At 45.2% G+C, this 21,738-nt stretch overlaps 1 long non-coding RNA gene across 1 annotated transcript; it reads right to left on the bottom strand.

Annotated features, from left to right (window-relative positions):
* Positions 1-3,509: 3,509 nt before the first annotated feature.
* LOC144149116 (uncharacterized) lies at positions 3,510-16,098 on the bottom strand. The gene is made up of 5 exons (XR_013318189.1): positions 15,915-16,098; positions 10,868-10,937; positions 7,904-7,987; positions 6,413-6,514; positions 3,510-3,659 (listed from the first exon to the last, which is right to left on the bottom strand). It is a non-coding gene; the product is annotated as an uncharacterized LOC144149116 (long non-coding RNA).
* Between the last annotated feature and the right edge of the window lie 5,640 nt (positions 16,099-21,738).

A 21,738-nucleotide genomic window follows, 5' to 3' on the forward strand; every position in this document is an offset into this window, starting at 1 on the left:
CTTCACGTTGTGGAGGTGGGAAGTTCGATTCTCCCCAGGTGCGATGTTTTTTTTAAGCTGCTGTGAGCGTATTTGGCCACTGAAATCGAGTATTTTGGCAGAACAAATGCCCCTGACTCAGGCAGTATCGTCAAAGCTAATTCACTGTGTCTGTTTAACTGAACGCTGCCGTTGATTCTTGGCATGGAGGCTCAGTTTGCCACGCTGAGAGCAACGCAGCGGCGATGGGCGGCGGGTATTAAAAAATTCAGAATAATGCTAAAAAATACATATACAATTCAAACTTATACAAATATTTGCGTTCAAAGGTTTTCAAAGCCCCATAGTTTATCAACTATACTAAGTCTACTTCCAGATGACTCTGTTTTTGTCTTATTCCTTTCCTCTGTTTTGATTCAAATAGTCATAATTATTGTAATTATTATCATCATCATTGTTGGGAAAGGAAATTGGAGGGGAGACTTGCTCAGTTCCAACGATGTGTTGCTCTATATTGGGTCCGTAGTTCTGGCTACACTTGGTTGACTGGAGTCAGCTTTCAGGTGCAAATATATCCGCTGTACTTAAGTGTCTTTACTTGCTTTGAGGGTGAAAGCCTGACGATGGTTATTAACAACCCTTTTACTGTAACTTCGTGTTTCCGTATCCTTTTTCGTTTGCTTTTTTGTGTTTTGGCGCAAATTACTGGAACCAGCTTCTTTTCTTAACTCAAGTGTCGCCAGGTGTCACGCGGCATGCAGAATCCACTCTTATACAAATTATGTGTTGCCAATTTATACTTTTCTGCATTTTTCGAAGCTGCAAAACTAGCCTTTTAAACCTTGCTATTTCTGGCCAGCCCCCAAGTGGGTATGCGTCACGGCGAAAGGAAGAACGACGACGACAACATGTTCGACTGCTCGCAACGTGCAGAGAGAGAGAGAGAGAGAGAGAGAGAGAGAGAGAGAGAGAGAGAGAGAGAGAGAGAGAGAGAGAGAGAGAGAGAGAGAGACAGAGAGTACCTCTTCATTTACTTTGCTGTAGATTTTTCTGCATACCTGGGGTGGGACTCCTGTTGCGCGCCATCCCCAAGCGCTGTCTGTATGTGCTGGAAGAGGGCCTCCCAGTACTCTTCTATTGTGAGTGTTAATGAAATGACCAAATGTTGTAATGAGAATGGGCTCTGCCCGATTGGCTTCTTTTGCCTGCGAAGAGCTAGTTTTCTCCTCTTTTGGGTAGTTTGGGGGGGGGGGGGGGGGAGATTGCCACTCTACCTAAGTTCCAAGGAATAGGAAAAGGGAATCGAAGCATGTTTTTCCTTTTTCTGAAATCCCTGCGTCGTCTCACGTGTAGTAGCGGCTGTTAGGGTACCCGTGCCTACAACGTGGGTAGGTAGGGTTGGAAGGTTTATTTCTTATATAGTGGACGATGTGGGAACTCTGTGGGGCACGGGCTAGGGCTCGACTAATCAGACTATCTTAGAGCGGGTGAAGACATAGGGAAGATAGTGCAGTGCTAACCCGTTGGGGTTCTTCTGGGGAGGGGAGAATTCACAGCTCATCAAATCACACGCGTTGGGTTTTTTATTCAAAAGAAAAATGGCGGTTTTTCGCAAAATGGGGTACTTAAGGATTTGGTATTAAAAAAACATTTGAGCACCAAGGGTGGAAGCCAAATATTCTCCAACTTTCCATCTGCAATTGAACATTTTCAAGGCGCAAATTTTTATAAACACGTTATGCGTATACCTGCTTGGCCGCATGTAGATGTCTGATACGTAGCGTAATTCATAATTAACACACACTTAGGAAATTCAAATGGCCTCATACCGCCCACCGAGTATTACTTACCGGGCATAGTCGCCCCTTTATTGTCATTGGGACATTAGGTTCACACTGACAATTCGCACGAAAGGGATAGAGACGGGCGAGCACTGTGGCCACGGGAAGCGATACTATTCCGACGTTGGTGTTGTATGACGTTAACATCATTCTATCACATGACGTCATCTCTTGTTTAATTGTAGGGTAGTGTGTTTGAGTCGGAAGCCATACTCGGAAGACCGCAGCATCAAGTCCCGAGACGTATTTGGAATGTAGTGCGTTCGAATCCCGAGGCATATTTCGAGGGCCGTGGGTTTCATTCCCGACCGACGCTTGTAAAATTGCGGGTTCAAATGCCGACACATACTTGGAAGGTCAGGGGTTGGAGTCTCGGCCAAGATTCATCAAGTCATATTACCTGTGGCTACATCATCCTCGTGCAAAGTGCGGAAATGGTTTGCTCCGTCGGACAATAAGATGAGCCTTGCAGACGATGCGTTCGGCAGGCTTTGTGGTCACGTTCTTTGCTTTGAGCATGTCTCGAATTCCGCCGGTCATGGGACGCCGCTTTTCGCAAACAGACGGATGTCTCGCAAGACACTGCATGATAGCTTATCTGCGTCTCCCTTACAAGGACATCTCTGTAACTAGAGAATCACTATCGGTGAGCTGTTGCAATAGCAATGTGTTTTCCTTCCAGATGCAGCGCTAGAACAGCGGTTCTCAACTCGGGAAATTATATAATGCGCCAGGGCATACCAGTCCACCTTGCGGAGCAGAGAGACAGTCATATCGGAACATCACATCGGAACATATCGGAACATATCGGAATACCACAGCAAAGGCTACAGTATTAATTAATCGGTTGAAATAGGCTCTAACTCACTGGCGACATTGAAGCCCTAACGAGTGAGCCTGGGAAAGGGTTCAGAGTATGAGCACTTTTTTATTCTATTCTTACGTGCCGCCTCCATGATCATTGGAAAGTTCACATCCCGTGACATTTGTTTACACCGCGACGGTTCAAGCCAGGAGTCCTTTTTGTTGTTTATATGTTTTGATTCGGTCAACTTTGGTAGCGCTGGCTTCTCCTCCCTGCTCTGTGCTGCGAGCGACCAACGTTAGGAACGCGAATATAGACTTAATAAGGATTCAATATGTTATCTCAGTAAATAAACGTGTTTGAACTGATGGGGTCTGCACGTATTCTTCCCATTCGGTGTGAACGTCACCTCCGAAGTGTGGCTTGCAAACTACTCGGTCAAAGTTTGCGACGAGGTGGTAGAAACAGCAACCTGACACACTGATAAACAAAAAAAGGCCGCTCTTGCTCAATTGCGTGCCTCAGTGACGGTACTCTAGAAGCCTATTTAGTGACTCTAGGCTTAACTATGCACTTAGAACGCCTCACATGACGCCATTATTAGGTAATAAAGTTTTTAGTTAGCTAAATTTCATAATGAAGTCTTCGCTACACTTAAGGGTCGACTGGTCAATAGTAGCAGATGGGGTAAGCAATTCGTCTTTCTCTTATACTACGTAGAAGTGCACTGCACATGTTGGGCAGGGTACAACCGAAAAATGAGACGTAACGTGTCTCTTTCCTCTGAATCTCCTCTGGTACATAATATTGTCGCTGTAAGAGGTTATTGCACATTAATCACTAGGAAACTGAGATACACATCTTTGCGTTAAACACCACAGAAGTGCCGGTTTCTTGAAGGCTATCCGACTTTTTATTTGGTGTACTCTCCAGATGAACCCTCGACGAACGAAGGCAGGACGATCAGTGAATACGCACATTGCAGCCGGCCCGCCGGGAAAACCATGGAACACAAAACCAGGCTATTCAGCGAGCTGAAAAAGAACAAAATAACATTTTCTTGGCTATTTTGAATAAAACTTTAAGTACACGCGTTACGTGCGTGACAAATAGAAATAAGAAAAGAGACAGTCTAAGAGCTCAAGCATGTGAGTCTTCGCCATCTAATATAATTGTGTTCCCTGGGTTGCTTTCTGGAAAACCTTGTTTCCTGGCAAACCGCGTCTCTGTGCTAAATCCATATTTTATTCCTTTTTCGCACTATTTCTTCACCCACTTTCAGACTCCTGTACGTGTGAGACGGGTTCATTCCTGAAGTGCCATCTCTGGGCAGGGGAAAAATGAGAACGGTAACTTAGTAACATTATTCTGGTTGGATACTCAATATTTAAATACCTTACTGGTATCAATATATTAGTATTGAGAATTTTTCTCCTGTTACAGCATTATCCGCACTAATCTAGATTCTTACGCAAGGCTACAAATTTCATCACGGCATGGAACTGCAAGCAGCAAACAGCTCCCGCCTTTTGTGACCTGTACAAAAAAGCAACATTTTTGTCATAAGTATTTCTAGAACCTAACTTTTGTTTGGACACCATGTCCACCTACTAAATCACACAAGCCATGGAAGCGTCTGGCACTGAGCTTGGAATTTGTTTCTTCAACTGGGCTTTCTTTATTTATAAAATATGGGAACCGCGAGGCGTTGGTTTACTTAATTAACGTTCCCAAACGTCCAGCGGGTGACACAATATCGGGAACAATAAAAACATTCGCCTGGTGCTCTAACATAAAGCCGTGAAGCACACAAATTGAAGCAAAATAGCCGCACCCGGTTTAGTCGCGTTCCGTGATAGTGCACACAAGTAGAGAGGCAAGCGTTCAACTTCCTGATTCTGACTTTCGATCACATTACCCTGAAGCTTTTACCGATGGGCACAGGTCAACAAGATCTCCCCAAATTGTACTCGGGGTATTAAAAAAACCGACCCGGCAAGCATTCAAAGGAGTGAACCGACTGGCCCGAGGAATATGGAGCTGGTGTGAATGGTTAAGAGTTAGCTATTCACATAAACGGGGGACCAGCCTAGATAGGCCGATCATACAGGCTCGAAACTAAGTAAACGATCAAGTTGGAGGTGAGTGTAGAGGCGTGAGAAAACAAGCTCAAAATTGGGAAAACAAAAAAGCTGAGGTCATAATATTGTTTCGAACTGCATCTCATGTTATCGCACAGACTAGACGTAAAAATGAAATTTCGTAATTGCAGTTGCTAAACACGCAAGGCGGGCGCCATTCTAGGACACACAAAAAATAAACTTGGTTCTTTGTCTGGGTGTTCATATTTGTTTGTTCGCTCTCTACCTGTCCACTACTGTATGGTCTATGCACAGGCGCGCACACACGTACAGCCGGTAAAAGGCTTGTAACACAGCGTTCATACTCTCAGCCCTATCCAGCCCCGCTGGAGCGGGATTTGAATAAAACTACCTCGGAATTCTGAAGTCTTAGCCCTTCGCTTTTGTCTCCGACATGTTTGAAACGAGTATGTTTCGGCAGTTTTCGGATGTAGCTGGTTGAAGTTGAAATCGCGGTTATAGACAAGCGTTTTACCGGCTGTACATGAAAGTATGTTGGGCATGGATCCGCCAAAATCACTTCTTGCTTAAAATGGACGCGAAATACAATGGGCACGCACGAATCAGAAAACTTCGCCATGCGAGGTATTACAGCTTCTACGTACAAAGGACCCACTGCAGTCTGTCAGTGGCTGAGTGGCTAATGCGTTGTGCTGCTGCGTCTAAAGACGAGGGTTCGACCTTGCCTGTTGTGGCCGCTTTTCAGATGGAGCCGAAAAGTGAAAGTGCCCGTGCATTAATGTTTCGGTGCACGTTACACACACCACAGGCGGTGAAAATTAATCCGGAGCCACCCACTAGGTGTTCGTAGCCCAGCTGTAGCTTCGGCGTGTTGAACCCGCAAATGCCATTAAAAGTTTTATGTAAGTGAGGAGGGAGTTTAAGGGCACATAAAGATGCTTAATATTGACAGAAATAAAATATGCGCTGTTAGAAATGAATATGGTATCACACCAAATAACACGAATCATATAATGAAAGTTTTGAGATAGGTAACGTGCACATTCGAAACATGAGGCCAGCAGAGACTACTGAGCCAGACTGATGGCTTTGCGGCATTCCAATGGTGGCTAAATACGATGCGGGCAAGGCGCTCAAGGGGAGTTAGCGAAACCTGAACTGTGTGTGTTTTTTATTCATTGGAGAATGATCAATGCTTTGTACGTTTACAGGAAAATTCATAGTTGCAATAGCTGCGATTGAATTAAACCTTCCGACTGAGGCATACATTTCACCGTTGAAAACGCTCAGCTCCGGCCTATACGTTTAAAACCCCTTATAAGCATACAGGAGCGTTGTACAGCAGTTACCGCATCAGCCACCTATCGACGGATAACTGTTAGATGATGATGATGGTGATTGTGCCTTTATGTGGTTTCAACGTACACCAGAAAATGTATTTACCGATACACGTTTTATCGTTTTTTTTTAATTTTGCGGGCACGTCAGGTAAAAAAGCTACAAATTAGCTTTGAGCATCTGATGATCCCAGATGACGTTCCCGCCACGGTGGCTTGCGGGGCCTAAGGTGCTCCTTTTTTGGTACAGAACACAGCTCAGAACTCAACAGGCGCGATTCGGGGTTGCCGGGGTGTCACCTCTTAGGCCATCGGGATTGAATATAACCGGTACAATAAAGTACTTACCGCATCTGCAAGTGCAATGGTTGCCGTCACTGGTGCATCTCACTCTACGTCCTTTCGGGCAAGGACGGCCGAGCAAGGATGCGCACGGATCGCGGTCAGTCACTGAATTAAGAAGAGAAGAGAAAGCGAAAGTTTAGAAAACATGTGGATCTGTTTTGGGACAATTGCCCGACGGGGGAACCTCTTGTATTATGAATACTACTGGCTTCTATCAAAGCTATCGGCTTCTAATTGTTACCGTTAAATTTAATGGGCCCTGCTTCTTTAATTGTACTGATTATCGAACTGTAGGTGTTCCCCTTATATGACCACCGAGGAAACATGGTAAGTCGGCAACTCATTCTTTAGTAATGTTGAATCTATTGTAAGAAGGTCTCTAGGGGAAAATGAGGAAAGGAGAACGTGCAGGTAGTAAAACAAAAAAAAAAACACGTGAGGTACACTTCCTGGTGAGCCCATTTGTATCTCATGACATACAAAAAATAACGTTTTTGCTTAATTGGTAACAACGAAGGGAACCAAGTATGGCGGCGGTGCACTCCGGGGCGCGTTTCCAAACGCTTCGCTGTGCAGAGGACCCCCCTAAACTGTGTGATGTGCGCTTTTCCCATTGCGTTGCAAGACGCTTTAGGATGACAAATAAGCTTGATTCACGAAAATACTGGTTTGTCTCGATAACAATTATGCCAATATTTCCGCTGCCCTAAAAAATAAGAGATATTACAGGAAAACAGATGAAGCTTTCCCAACTCCGCAGACACTTTGTCGTGGTATTTCTATGACGTAACAGAATATTGACTGCGCTATTGGCCGCGCCAACCAAGCCAACCACCAAAAAATATTGTAAGATTGCAGCGGGGCTCCTAGTTCTGTTTGTGCGTATCACATGACAGCTGTGGTAAAGTTAAATTCCTGAAAACTATTTTTAATATTACTTGAACTGCGTCCCTGCTCACTCTAATGCGTCACTGCGACGTCGTGTAGCACCAAATCATAATGTTTTCCTACAGTTCTTGCAATAAGGCGCTGAAAAGCCTCTTTCGCGGCAGGGATAGCGCGCAGTGAGTTACCAAAGGGCAGTTCTTTAAAACCGAACAAGGTTGCATTTTGCCTTCGTTGTGTTTTAACATATGTAGCCCGGGAGCCACGTTAGAGATCGTTATGTCCAGACGTGAACTTGTTACCAGAGAGTTGCACATCGAACAATATTCCATTGAGAATATTGGCAGTTGCAATGAAAGGGAACCGCCACAAGCCACCCATCCTCTGGCATGCCGGCGAGCGAGAAATATGTTCGCCTTTAACGCCTATAGCTGCAATTGTCGCGCAAACATTCTGGAAAGAGAGCATGATAGAAACTGAATACTCTAAAAAACAACCCTTCAGATTTAGGATGGTCACCCTAAAAAGGAGTACATCAGAAATCATTGATGCTTTATGTTTTGGAGTAAACTGAGGTCCTTGAATATACGGGGGAAAATGTTTCCTTACCGCAACGGCACTGACAGCGATTGTCCACGAAGCAGGCGACCTTGTTTCCACCCCGGCACCTCAACTGCGGGCATGCGGGTTCACCTGAGGAAATCGATAGTTTTAAAACAAGTGGGGCTTTCAGATAAGAGCTTAGACGCTCAAGCCCCCAGACGAATAAATACACACACGAACACGCACATGCACAAGCACACGCGTGCACGCATGCGCGCACGCACGCAGACACTCACGGACACGCACACATGCTCAGACACGCCACACACACGCACGCACACACACGCCCGCGCACACACACGCGCGCGCAGACACACGCACGCACGCACGCACGCACACCAGCACGGACACACGAAAACATGAGCACGCAGACACACACACGTAAGCACACACACGCACACACACGGACGCAGGCACGCACACGCACGTACACGCACGCACGCCAACACACACACGCCCACACACACGCACACAAACGCACACACGCACGCACGCATACACGCACACGCACGCACATGCCCACACGCACACACGCACCCATGCACGTACGAACGTGCACACACACATGCACGCGCGCACACGCACGCGCGCATGCACACACGCACACACGCACGCACGCGCACACACGTACACACACGAACGCTAGCACGCGCACGCACGCGCACACACGTACACACACGAACGCTAGCACGCGCACGCACGCACACACACACGCACACACACACGTACGCAAGCACGCACACACACAAACACATGCGTGCACAAACGCATGCACGCACACGCACGTGCACGCACACACACACGCACACACGCACACACCCATGCACGCACGCACTCACGGTGCTCACACACACGCACACACGCATGCACGCACATGCACGTGCACGCACGCACACACGCACGCAAACACACGCACACATGCCCGCACACACACACACATATTTATGCGCGCGCACACACACACGGGTTTACACAAGCCCACAGACACAATACGCCCGCCTGCCGAGGTATATTTCAAGGCTTCGTTCTAGTCAAGCAGTACGTGTGATATGACATCGCTAAACCAGGCTAGGGTAGAGTTTATCAGTACCACCACCCCAGAAAAAACTGCAACCTCTTGAATGCACTCGGTTATACCTTTAAATGGTCGTCAGAATGTTAAAGCGTGTCGAAGAAGCTGCGTTGTCGGATTGGCGGGATTTGGGATTTGACTCGGGATTTGACTCGTCGACCCCAAGAAAGACTAACACTGACGTCAGCCGCCTCAAACTCACGGCTGTGGACAACCAAAAAAGCTATGCTTTTGAGCAGTACGAGTGTGATTATGTGAGTAGGACCCACAAAAAATGGAAGCAAGACACCCTGTTAAGTGCTTAGCTTGCGAGTCGGTATCGTCAAATTTCGTGTTCATTCATGTGCGTCATAACCGACCCCAGCGTACGTAAAGAATCATTTGATCGCGTACGAAAGAGGGCTCTTCATCTCCAAGAGTATAATATCCTCATACACTAATGACCTGAACTCAAACACAGACACTAACCCTCTCTCACGTTCACCTGTGACCATTGACAACGGGCTTTGCATACGAGAGGGGCGTTCTGAGCAGCAATCTTTTACGATATGGTTAGAGGAGTTCAATTTTTCCGTCCCCGTTTTATATGTGGATTTCCTCCAAATCCTGATACATTTACTGACCCTGATCTTTGAAACAGGAACTGACTACTCCATCCTTGAAGAGCTGGTGTACCATACAAGCTACAATGATGCGGACTGGAAGTGATTGCCCACCAGTTTCCGCGGTTCTCGCGCCGCACGTTGCACATATTATCATGCCTATGCCCGCTGTGTGGAGGATGCTGGTGTGCTGAATACGTCTGACTCCTACGCATGCGGTACTGCTGCCGTTGGATGCAAACTTCTGTCCTCACAATGGTTTGTTCCTGCCAAGGGTGTCAATGCCAGAAGTGCTTGCCTAATGAAGTCTTGCGTCCACTGCAGCTCCGGCTCTGATCAGCATGACTTTTTTGTGGTTTCGGCGCTGATTTAGCCTAACCTCTCATAGAATCTGGGCACGTCTTGTTGAACGTGGTGTGCTATTTATCGACATCGCCTATCTCCCGCGGTTCCAGAGAAACACACTAGTGCCAGCCACCCTCGCTAGTTCGGGAGCCATGGTTTTTCTCAAACTTGGTATTTTCGGTAGCTGTGTGTTTAAAGACGTGCTTAGCGACAAAGTATTTGCTGTTACGTCATGAATGGTTATCAGTGCTCAAGAACGGTTTGCTTAAACTGCAAGAACCTGGGCGTGTACACCGATGCTCAGCATCACTTTGCATACCCACATCGTAGCACAATGCCGGAAACATTAATTAGGCAATGCTTTATTAAATAATTTATCATCTTGATCATTTACGCACGCCAGTCTGTATATTTATTCAATAACTACAAATATCACTACAAAATTAGTACTTGAGTACTAGAATGATCAACGTCCCTGAATCTGCGCATGCTTTAGCGGAGTGTTATATAACCAGCCAGCAAAATATTACATCAGCACAGGGTAGCGAATATCAGACTTTCTATTAGGCGTGTCATTTTGAAGCGCAAGGATTTAGTTAAAAATACCCTGGCGTCTGTCATGCGAGGCTAGACCTCGACGCAGTGCACTTTTATTCTCTTAACGTCCATCGAAAAAATGATTGCGGATGCCGTGGCGGCGTGTTCTACTTGCCCAAAATCTAATGCCTTTGCCGGAGTGTGTACGTCAGTACGAGAAATGAAATGCAAGAACGACACAATTGTCGAGAACGTAGCGCGATCACAGTGACTGGGGAAAACACACAGCTACCTGGTAGGACATAGAGCATCAGCAATAGATGAGCGAAAGGCATAGCATACATTTGAGGTCACGCCTCCACCACAGTCATCGGAAACTCCCAAACAAGTTCAATGTCATCGATGTGCACTTACGTGCAGCAGCAGACGCCACCAGGACTAGAAGCAGTAGACCCAGGGCAAGGTGGTTTCCATTCATGACTACCTGAAATGACAGCGATGGTAAACTGAAACGAAGACATAATATAATTGCTTGGGTTTGCGCGAGTTGGTTTTCTATATCGACTTGAAAGTTCAGCTTGAACAAAAAAACGATAGGACTTAAGAAGGAAACACGGACACAGCACTGTGTCCGTGTTTCCTTCCTAAGTCCTATCGTTTTTTTTTTGTTCAAGCTGAAATTTCAAGTCGATATAATATACTTTTTTTTCACTGTTTCAGTATAGGTCTTCTGTGCAAGATATGTGGAGAACCATTGGTAAAAACCGGGAATGTGAAACAGTAAATCACTGCGCAACGTATTCCATGTATTTGAAATCTCTTTGGTGACATCTTTCAACGCAAAAGTGCAAAAGTGGAACTTCACATATCGTTTTGAGGAGGAAAGGGAAGACGTTTGACGTGGGGGCAGTGACACTTCATCTTGCTGCTCAATGTGAAGCTTAGGATGAACAGAGCTACCATTGCTTCACTCTTCATGAAGTTCGAAGGCGGATTGGCGGGGCGCAGAGTTAGACACCCAGTAGTTTTTTACGAGTCTTTCCGTAATGCCTCATGCAAGTTTCCCTTTGTAAGACAAAGTAACAAAGGCAAACAACTGACTCAATTTAAGGCATAAAAATGTAATCGTGTAGAGATGAAGTTCACAATGATTTCACCGTGTGACACTCCTCGTCGCAGGCATCATCGAAACGTCTTTGTGACTGCTCGCCATCTCGGCATTGTCGACCTCCAACTCATGCAGTGCTTCTTACAGCTCTCATCCCGGACTTTTTCACTACTTATCTTTCCAGGCTGCGCAGAGCACGTTTTTCTGACGTTATTACCGCTGTTAAGTGTCCCGGTATCAAATATTTTCACCATCCCAGCAGGAACGCGAAGACACTCGCTCCACAAATAATAGTTATATTCGCTGGTCTGTCGTCCATTCTGTTCATCATTTTTGTTTAGTTTTTTCCTTGTTCTGTTCGCCATTCGCCTCCTAAATCTTTTTGTAACACTTTTCTTCTCAGTTTTTCCCTCACTTATTTCCCTACTTATCAGTATCGCGCACATAGTAAAAAATGTAGCGGTGTATTTTTGAGAATGCTGGAGAATCTGATATTTCTTACTCGGGGACCTGAGGCTCGGCCCGATGAGAACGGCTTGCTCCGTTTTCTAAAGCCCACAAGACGAACTTGCCCAGAAGGCGCTCTGTCTTCGTGCCCAGAAGATATGCGAGGTCATTCTGGTCTACTATGAGGACACTGACGCATCAACCCCCACCATTTAGCTGACCTGGACCTAAATTGGTGACTGGGCAATGCATGTTTGCTCTCTCTTTGTCTCGTTTGCCGTGCGCCAACATGTAAACCATTCCTGGAATTATATATTTAATATTTCAAGTGGCAAAGTTTTTGCTTTCTTCCTTTACCAGTGGCATTGGCTCACTGTCGGTTGCTTGGCTGTCTGCTAGAATGGCAACTTCATCGTAATTATTCCGGTTCTATTCGTTCTTGCCGCCTTCTGGGCCCAGCACAAAAACCACGCTCAATTTTACAACGCCTACATGCAGTTACGGGACGCGTCGAGATGACACCTGATTCATATGTCGGATGCAGAGAGGGGGTGAGCCATGCACGCTTATACTTTACGGCAACTAGGTTAGCAACAATGCAAATAAGCCCCACTGCCACCCGTGCGGCCGCTACAAACGCTCGATCATTTTTTGCTCTTTAGTGGGGCTTAGCATTCAGATCGATGGCGCTGATTTGTGCTGAGATTGCCAATTTTTGTTCTTTCAAGAGTAAAACCACTGACTTAATACAATCTTGCATAAAACTCCGGGTTTCTCCCACAGTGTTGTCAACCTTCGCTTCTTTCTAGAAATGTCGTAAAGTGAAACACTATAGTCAAGCGTTATCATCTATAACTTAAGAATCACGTCCTCTATATTTCATCCGAATAGGGTCGTCTAACACCTTAGCGTAACAGGGGAGGATTCTTGTTTTATATCCTAATGTCTCATTCTACTCTTTGTAGGCGAGTGGTGGGGGCAAAATTTATTACGAAATCCCCTTTGCTCTGTATTTTTCTTTATGTCTGTATAAGCTCTTTCGATATCGCTCCTCCCGGTTCATTACGCCTCCTTGCCCTGCTTTTTTTAATGAGATAATTAATGCTGTCTCATTTAAAACATTTGATGAACACTGGTTATGTACTACACGACTGATAGGTTCCCGTGACATTATCATCAAAACAAGTAATGGTTGGTATATAAAGCATGTTAACAATTGGATATACGTATATGTTATGACAAGTCTCATGGGCGGGGCAGACTGTTTTCACCATTGGCTGTTTGGCCATTTTTCGCTCACGCGTTAGGCAATGTTTATACAGGCAACGTTTCTCATGTGATACTGACAGTGTAGCGTAGCTATTGCGTATAGACAGGGGAACGTGGCTCATCTGCCTGGTCAGTCAGCCTTCGCGTTATTGATGTCAGTTCTGCATTGTGCCTGGCCTATCAGAAGAAAGGTAGAAGAGAATAAAAACTCCATCTGTAGTGGATCCTCTCTTAAAATTGGTGGAGTTCAACATCACTTCAACTGGTTGAAAAGTTTACCAAAACCGCACATGTCCTAGTAGAAAAATATTAACCACTTCTGGGATCAATGCCATCGGTCAGACTACTTAGGTTTGTACTATGCGACGTTACGAACTGCACCTGCCCTCACTTCAATATTACGGGCTTGCGTTTTCGGCGCCCTCCATAACCAGCGCTTACCAAAGGCACCTCTGCCAGCAGTTTAATTATAACGTGGTTGAGCCCATAATTGATAGGAAAATTCGAGAAGAGGTCCCAGCAAAGCTCAGCCTGGTGTTCCGAGTAACATTTTCTACCCTCGAGTATCGCCTACGCATTGACACGAACTCAACCAAATTATTATGGGAGCCACCTGAACAATTCCGCATAATTTACAAACCCCCGGCGTGAAGGCTGCAACATTTATTTGCTTGAGAGGGCAGTGTTGCCTTTTCACTCCAAGTTGAGCTTGCCCTGATTGTGGGCTAATCGCGTAGCGTATTTTCTCTTTCGAAAATACTCAAACAGGTACCAAAAACACTACCAGCGCTGATGTAACCAGCTTTTTAAAAACACTGCTGGTAGAGCTGTGAGTTACAGTGTTGCGATATTTATGCTGCCACATTTGCAGAAGCTCGCGCTTTGTCACAGACTTGCTCAGAAGCCTGATTTGCCATATGCGCCCTTTCATTACCTACCCGTCTGGCGCCCACACAAATCGACAGCCCTAACACAGAACGGTGCTAGATGTAGCAAATGGAGTTCCTTCTGCCTACGTTATGTTCGGGTCTTTTGTGATGCTGGAAATATATCGGGCTACAAATGATAAGTCTGTGCGCAACACCTTACATATGCGTACCTGCCATTTATGTCGATAGAAATTCCCACGAGGAATTCTTTTCGACATGGCTACTGTGGGATTCTTAAAACAATAAAGACGAGAGATGTCCTCGATGCAGTGGTGACGATGGTAAATTCTACAGCTACCTTTGCGAATGCACAAAGTTAATTAGTGTTTCGTATACCTTCAATGTGCTCGACAGTGAGCTTATAAGATTCACTATTTTTCCTATAACACGATATAGCTTTTCAAATGAAGCTTTGAACATTTCTGGTAATTTTGGGTTCTGCAGGGGTATTTTATGAAGTGCAACGATGGCAGATTGCTAATTCTCCTATCTGTTTGATTGGAGACCTTTTTTCTTTAATTTGCGGTGAACCTTTCTGCCATTTATCAACCTAACAAATAGATTTTTGGTTTGCTTTCTATGCAGAAGCTGTACTGGAGGAAACGGCGAGAGAGCAGGGACAACTGCGTTTTTTCTATTCGTCGCCTATTTTGAGACGAATTACCAAGCATTTGTATAGTAGAAGCTCTGCCGTTGTTTGCAGCGTGGATTATGGACAAAGTCGTTACCTCTACACAAATATATAGGACGTATATGAGTCTTTTTAACATCACCCAAACAGAAGTAACCCTTGTAATGGCCAATGTGACCAAGTTATGGGTACACCTAACTTCTGTGTGACACAGCTATTCTTCAGTTGTCATAGTGGGTAGCAGCAGCATCCGTTCGGCTATAGCGGAGAAAGAGTTGCAAGGGAAACAAATTTTACAGGTAGTGTTCTGCCTAAAACATCGTGAGGTAAATAACCCGCTCCTATTTTATGCTACCAGGGTCCACCGTATTCAAATTATTTTGGAAATAATTCGAAACACGGATCCCTCCTGAAACGTTCCGTATATACGTAATTATGAGAATGCGGAGTAAAGTCCTAGCATGACACAAAGCCGCCACAAAACAAGAAAGACTTTTGAGAAGCACATGAAATTGGAAGAGTTAATGCCTGTTGAATAATTTGACACCTGTTTTAAGTCTGTATGTTCACTGGAACCGCAAAAGCATTGTCCGTATGAATTCCGTATATACGGAGTATACGGAAATCATACGGAATGTGAGTTTGCTTATTATTGAAGATAAAAACACGTTAACTGAGCCAAACCTTCACATTTTGCGAACTGATATGATTCTCCTGTTTGTGGAACTCATATCTACATTCATTACGCTTGGGGGCGTAACACTCTGTATGACCTCTGTATTCCCATAATTCTGTGTATACGGAACTTTTCAGTAGGGATGACTTGCAAAATAAAGCTTCGCCAAAGGAAATACAGAATTGCTTGACTCCCGCTACGCATACTATGCTTCCTTTTGCACGGGGTGCGAGAAAACACCTGGCTGGGAAACGCGCCAACAAAGCGGACCTCGATATTTCTCAAGGGAAGTGGTGTTGTAATGTTTACCTGGCAGCGCGTCAAATGCTACGTACCAGGTGCTTCCAGTTGCGTACCAAAGAAACACAGAAGCTGCAAAAGGCAGCAAAACGGAGACTTACTTGTATTTGTATTCTTGACGTGAACTCGGAGACTTTTAAAAGACGCCTGCCTGTATCACGTCGTTTACGAACGACCGTTGGGAACCGGTGCCTGTACTCTTCTCCGGCCAGTGACAATCTGCGCTTGTATAGTGGCAAGAACCTGTTTCTACACGACCGCACGGGGTCCTCCTTGTGGCGTCGACCAATAACTGGAATGTTGCTCCCTTGACCATGAGGCCACCTGGGCTTTGCCCCCTCTTAGGCAACAAGAGGAAAGATTCTACTCGTGCGCTTGCATGGCGTGGAAGCAAGAAGCTTTAACCATCGCAAACAATATTTACTTTTAAATGAGTAATCTCAATGACGGCGAACCCGCTATAACATCAAGTGCGTTCTTGTAATAATACAGGAATGAAGAGAGTAAATAACAACTCACGTGCGCATTAAACACGGAGGAATAGCCAACGACTAGCGGGGAGCAGAACTGAAGCAAGCAAATAAAACAACCTGCCGTCTTAGAATCCTGTTGTAGCTTGAAATATGATTTGTGGGGTATTACACGCCGTGGGTGAAAAGCAGATCCGAAAAATAACTTTATTGTTGTCAGGTGTGGGATGTTTGGACCTCAGTGTCCCTCCCACTTGTAAAGAAATTGAAAAGATTGAGAGCGGTGCCAAAACAACATTATTTGTCATTTTTCAGCATGAAGGCACTCTTGTTTTGTCCACTGTAATGTCTAAACAAAAGAAAAAAAAAACCAGTGCCCGTTTTCGTGAACAACCCTTTTTTCGTAGAAACTGACACCCTTATTTTTGTTTTCGAATATTAACCCAATTGTGTGGCTTGTAAATAGCACGGGCAAAAAAAAGTAGAAGGGAGGGGAAGGGAAAGGCAGCACTCACAAAATTTGGCTTTTCTTTTATTTCTTATATTATTTATTATTATTTCTTCATGTCTAATACTTCTTATCATTTTTTAAATAAAGTTTTGTTGGTATATTTGTTCTCTCCTACCATCCGACATTATTCCTTCCCCGAGAAGAATAGACAAACTAGTTCGTCTATGCCTTCACTGGTGTTCTGGACTGTTGGCTTTTCTTACTATCTTCACTCGATGAGCCGCTAATTTTGCAAATAATACAAGCTAAAAACATAGCGAAGATTTCAGTTTTGGTGGCGCTGTTGCCACAAATAGCGTAAAAGGATTCATGGCCAGTGCATTGCTCCTGACATGGTACGCACATTCCAGTCACTGCTGCAGTGGGTCGAAATTCCGTATTCAGTCGATTCTAATAAGCATCCTGCTTTTACCACAATCCCGTCGGCCAAGTTAAGGAGTGCTTAGGTGCTAAAAACGTGTTAACCACCCACTTCTTTTGGCTGCCGAAAAGAAGCGACGCAGTGCCTCTCCAGCATGGCAAATTTCCCACAGTGAAGAAATATAAATATTTGGGGGTGTGGATAAACAAACTCACGAACTCACTAGGAGCAACCTAAAGGTAAGGGAAAGCGAAGCGAAGCTATCATGAAGCCTAGAGCTATGTGGCCGTATAACAAATATGAAGGAGTGAGAGAAATCGGGAAAGGAGGAATGGTTCCGGGTCTAACATTTGGTAATAATGTACTCTGCTTAAAATCAGACATTAATTCAGGCCTTGAAGTGAAGCAGAGAACGGTAGGCCGTTTGGCTTTACGTGCGCATGGAAAAACGACTAACGGAGCAGTGGAGGGAGATAAGGGCTGGGCGTCGTTTAATGTTCAAGAAGCACAGAGCAAAACACGTTTTGAGAGGAGGTTGAGAACAATGGATCAACGTAGGTGGGCAGCTAAGGTTTTTAGGTACCTTTACTTCAAAAGCGGGGACATGCAGTGGTTAAGGAAGACTAGAAGGCTAACGATGCAATACGGAAAGAACCGTGGAGAATCCAAAACAGGCAAGGTAAGCAAAAAAGAGGCAAGACTGATAGAAACGAATAAATGGAAAGAAAAAAAATGCAAGCTAAAACGTCGTTAGAGATGTACAGGGCTGAGAAAATGAACAACACAAAGAAAAATTTCTACGATAATTCTCAGGGCACTGCTTTGCTTTTTTAGGCTAGAGCAGGACCATTGGGGAAGTATTCGCAAAATGATGGGGTATGTGTGGTCGGCGGAAAAAAAAACAGAAACTATGCGGCAGATAGTGTTGGAATGCGAGGGTATGCATCCAAATCTACATGAGGAATTATTTGTCTTCCAGAAGCCCTAGGATTTAAGGGTAGCACAGAGGAACATACCTGAGTGAAACTTAAGTGCAAACAGACAGAGGGACGAGAAAGGGAAACGACACCAGCGCTTCTCGTCTCTGTGTCTATTTACGCTTAATTTTCACTCATGGATATTCAGCAACTAGCTCGTCTCTCCATTTTGCACAGATGAAGTTAACTTAAAGGCTGTCGAGGCGACGAAAAGAAGATTAGAATACTGGGGGATGAAAAGCAGAGAGGGGAATATCGCCTAGGACAGTTACCACCTTCAACATGAAAAACAGACATTTTGTGCCTAACAAGTTTTTGTGCCTGCCGAGAGCAGCGCTTGTATTAAACCAAGAGTATAAAACATAGGTATATTAGTACTTTCGGTAAAACGACACATCATCACTCCGCCACCCAGGGGAAACCAATAGCAATCATCAATTATCATCATCATCGGTGTGTGGTGGTGAAAACGTTTTATTGACCTGGAATGGAGTTAGTTGAGCCGTTCCTCTCTTGCGGGGGCCGTCCTCAGTCCAGGAGGTCCTGGGCACGTGCCGCCATTTGCGCCCGGGATATCAGCTCTTGCTGGTCACCCAGGTCGCCGTTAACCAGGTGGCCCTCCCACTGCTGAGGGGGTGGGTTGGGGTGGGGAGTAGAGTTGGGTTAAGGTGGCACTCCCACACCATGGGGTATAGGGTGCATGGGGATTCGCAGGGGGGGGGTAGCAAAATTAAAACGCTTCCCGGAAAAGCTTTGCGACAACTCTGTTACGCTGCCTCCTCTAAAGGATGATGTCCAGCAGAGGGCAAAGGGGACGCTGGCATGGGACAGCGGACGTAAATTGACCTAACGTCATGTTGTAAGGTGATTATCCACAGCCGTTACGGACAGGCCGACGTAGGAGGAGAAAGGCATTGCTAGGTGTGCGTTCGGCTGTGAGCCACGAGTCGTTGTGCCGAACTTCCCATTTTTGCCTTCAGGACGTTAGCCCTAACATCACATCTCAGGATTTAACACATCAAGCTGACACCCACTGAAAACATTGGAAACTGAAATCCAAGCAGCAGGTAACGTTTGGTGCCGAGCACCACAATCCCAAATGTTAGGCATACGGAGTGCACACCCAAGAGGTGCTTGGGTATTCTAGAAAAGTGGTGCCCATCTCCAGAGTAGCCAATGCGCGCACTGTGTGATTAGCCAACCAAAGAATCCATCCCTAGACAGCTTCGCGTTCAACCATCGTCGTCATTAGGTGCCGGGGCGCATAATTATTACTTAGCTGCCCACTCGGAACTTCCCGAGGAGGCGGAGTGCAAATTAGGATGATTATACACAGATGTTAATGGCGATAAGGAGCTGGTCGAGAGGGATCGGGAAGCGTACCCCTTAAAGCTCACAATGGCTATGCCAATGATGGTGCTGTGTCCACAATCCGACTAAGCCAAGGATGTGCCAAAAATTGGACGCAGCTGCTGGACAAATTTCGTCGAACCAGGCATGCCATGCTCGTGTTAAAAAACCAGGTCTTCGCCCCATTGTTCAGGTAAAATACGACATTCTGCAGTTTGAATGCGTGGTTCTATCGGTTGAGAGGGCTTGCCAGGGCGTACTCATGGCGACAATTTTGGTGTCGTCACCGCGGGATACAGTCAAAAGCAGAGTACCGCGCTAGCGGCTGGTGATAGTATTGGAATACTGGACCGGAGCTGCAACCTCGCTGTCCCAGTGGCAGCTCTCGAGCTCCATGGGGCTGGTTCGTAGTAGCAACCGCCGACGTGATAGGAGCTCCTGTGGTGGGACCGCAACATGTAGACGGCGGAATTAGAGGCACCATCCATGACTTCAGAGAGGCTGGTTGTTCTAGGACACCACTTTTGTTAAACTGCCCATTCCGAAACTTCCGAGCCCGCTGATTGCAAGGTGATAATGACTATCGACAGAAGATGATGGCGTATAGAACATGGCTATTAGTGATCGGGAAGCGGACCCCTTGGTGAAAGCAGTGGTTATGGGAATGATGATAGCTAGGCAGCCGATGAATATCCCGAAAACTCGGTACTCGTCAACATTAACTTTTGACCCATTCCTTGTGCGCAAATCTGATGAAAATATAGAGTTTGCTGAGACGTGCATTGACAGAGCTACATGGCTTGCTCATTTGACATTAAATATCTGCATTACTCTCTGCCACATAGGGAAAAATTACTCTGTGCTGAAGATCGTACAGACAATTACGGTTACTTTGCCTTTCAAAATAACACAGGCTTGTCAGTTGAAGGTTTTTTAGGCATTTTTAATATGTACCAAAACTCGACATTTACGACATAGGACGACAAGCTTTATATTCAGACTAATCGTATTTGCATAGGTTCTTGCATAGCACCAATTCTCAGCAACCGTTTCTTAGCCTAGCTGGATAACCTGCTGCCAGCCCAACTGCAAATTTCAAATGCGACTAGAGTTTTATGTGACGTTGAATACATTTTATTATTTTTTAAGACTGACGACGTAGGTTTTGAACCATTAATGTTTCAGGTTTTAAACCAGTGTGGTGAATGTTTTAAGCCACTAGGTTTAACGTTCGAATTACCAGTGGAAAAGAGAACCATGTTTTTATATATGAAGCTTCGTTTTTCGCCAAATCACATGTGCTTGGCGTACGAACCACGCGCCAGTAAGCCGCTTTTTCCGTTTCACCCATCCCATTCTTAGCCTGTAAAAAGATCGATTTTTACAACTTGCTTAAGAAATTCGTTAAATAAGTCGTGTATTCACTCTATGCCAGACAATTTTAGTAAGCAGATGGACATGTCTTCAGATAGCGGGGTACCCTAAGCAGCTGCTACCATCCATAGCGGAGTCCTTTCTGCAGAAATTAAAAAGAAACACGCAGGACAGCCTTCAAGTATTTGAACAATAGAGCAGCGTAAAATTAAACCTTATTCTCTACAATCATCGAATAGAGCATAATTTTAAAAAAGATAAGTAAACGCGCTAAGGTGAAACTGATGTTTTCTGCTCCTAAAAAAATTGTCATCCATGTGTTCAAAAGGTAACAAAAACGGAAGAACGCCGCAGTCTTGGTCCTAAAGGCTCATAAATCGGTTTGTTAACTGCGTAAGTGGCGTAGTCTATTCGGTGCTGCCGTCGGGTATTAAACATATGCACAGAAAGAGGAAGGCGCTCAAATGAAAGACAAAAAGAGCACCACTTTAACGAACACAAAGGGATCAGGGGCCACCTGGGCCTCTACTCTAGGGATTGCGGGTGCAGGCAATATTTCCGGAAACAATTGTTATAGAAAACGGAAAGCAAAAAAAAAAAAAAAAAACACCACATAAATATTCCGTGGCGCGGAAATTGTACGCCTAAAAGAAAACTGCGTTAGCATGCCTTCTCTGGCCCTTTCCGAAAGAGAGATGCATTATCTGACCACAACGTAGTGCTGCACGTGTTTGTGGCGCACAGCGGGTTGTTCTGAGTGACGAGTGTTGGTAATCAGGGACACTATCTTGTTAATCTTGCTTTTCCTGGTATTTTTTGACTGTGTGGGTATGTAGGTGCCCGAACGTTGAAAAATATGCTGTTGTAAGTCAACATCCCATT

This window comes from Haemaphysalis longicornis, unplaced genomic scaffold (genome assembly GCF_048455015.1).
Source record: "Haemaphysalis longicornis isolate Haplotype H1 unplaced genomic scaffold, Haemaphysalis longicornis Haplotype H1 scaffold_8, whole genome shotgun sequence".
NCBI classification, from domain to species: domain Eukaryota; kingdom Metazoa; phylum Arthropoda; class Arachnida; order Ixodida; family Ixodidae; genus Haemaphysalis; species Haemaphysalis longicornis.